The sequence below is a fragment of the Acomys russatus genome, chromosome 8 (genome assembly GCF_903995435.1).
Source record: "Acomys russatus chromosome 8, mAcoRus1.1, whole genome shotgun sequence".
Lineage (NCBI taxonomy): Eukaryota > Metazoa > Chordata > Mammalia > Rodentia > Muridae > Acomys > Acomys russatus.
In genome coordinates, this window is record NC_067144.1 from 55,900,382 (window position 1) to 55,901,862 (window position 1,481).

The window sequence follows — 1,481 nt, forward strand, 5'->3', positions numbered from 1 at the left end:
ACTACTGTGCTGCGCAGGAAAGGTGCCCAGCCGAGCCTCCTCTCCCAAGTGCTGCAGCTGGTGAGTGGCAGAATCAACTCTCCTGTTCTCACAGCCAGGGCCAGCTCTCTCAGGTGCCCAGTTGAGAAATTGATTCCGTTCTGTGCAGCCACCAGATACCAATATATCTTCAAGCAGAAGCCCAGACCAAAGGACATCCACCTGGCCTTTGGTGGTAACAGACCCCTGCTACTGAAGGACCACTGACTCAGATGTGTCTCCCAATGGCAGCACAGGTCAAGACCCCCCTCCCCATGGTTCCATGTGGCATCACCAGCTACTCACATCAGGCTATCGTCACTATTTTCATTTGTCCAGTTCAGCTTCACTTCACTGTGACTATATCCCTCTATTAATCTTTTTCTCCCATTTGTCTACCACTTACTGGTGGCTCCTCTTAGTGGCGCAGAGGGTCTCTGAGAGTCTGAGGTTGTCTCAGGAGTTGTTCAGGAATGTATGTCCCACTCATGCATTATGGCACTGGGCAGGGGTCATTTCCTGGGTGGTCTGCCTCCTCAGGCCTGACTAGGAGTCATCTCAGGCTATCTCCCTATCCAGGCCCCTAGGCTGCAGTCTGGTGGTCTTCTCAGGCTTGCTTTTTTCAGAGAATGTTAGGCTACTAATCATTCAGACGTTTACGGGTCAGAACACTGAGCTTAGACATAGCATCTCTCCTCTCTATCACCTACTGATGATGCACATGTGACGCAGCTGTAACACCTCTAAAGGCAGGAGAAGATGATGATTTTTAAATTGTGTCTAAATTACCCATGGCTGTACTATTAGAAAATGGCATTCAACGCCATTCCAATTGAAGGTTAGCCAATTGAATGTTGTTCAGTCATGGACTCCCAGCTATCTGTTTTACTGTAGACTCCGAAGATTCCTAACATTCTATGTATTTCTTCTGCTCTGGCCTAGTATCACATGACTGGTAATCTGCTTGATTCTTCTCTGTCATTCTTTCATCTCGGTTCCTACAACAGTAACTAGTCTTTGCTAATACATGATATTTGCATTGCCCCCAGACCCATATGCTAAAGCCTCAGCCTCTGCATGACTGTACATGAAAGCAAGCCTTTTAGGAGGTGATTTGGTTATGAAGTTGTTTTCTTTACAAATGAGAATGGTACCATTTTTAAAGAGACATCAAAGTGCTCATTCACCTCTCTTTCCATATGATAAATGACACAGCAAGAAGTTGTCTATCCACAGACCCGAAAAGGACACCCTGACCACTTGTTTAGCTTTTCAGTCTTCAAAGCAATGAGAAAGACGTTTTTGCTTTACATAGTTACCAAGATTGTGGTACCCTGAGCAGACAAAGAGGCTGTAAAGGTTAAAACAATAATGATGAAGGTGACTGTAAAGATGCTGATGACACTAATGATGATAGCTTCACATACTGAATCATTAATACTTAGTTCTTGCTTAGCTAACTT

The 1,481-nt window shown here is 45.0% G+C and overlaps 1 non-coding gene across 1 annotated transcript; it reads right to left on the bottom strand.

Moving 5' to 3' along the window:
- Positions 1 to 646: 646 nt before the first annotated feature.
- Positions 647 to 772, bottom strand: LOC127193481 (small nucleolar RNA SNORA17). Its single transcript, XR_007831133.1, has one exon. It is a non-coding gene; the product is annotated as a small nucleolar RNA SNORA17 (small nucleolar RNA).
- Positions 773 to 1,481: the final 709 nt, after the last annotated feature.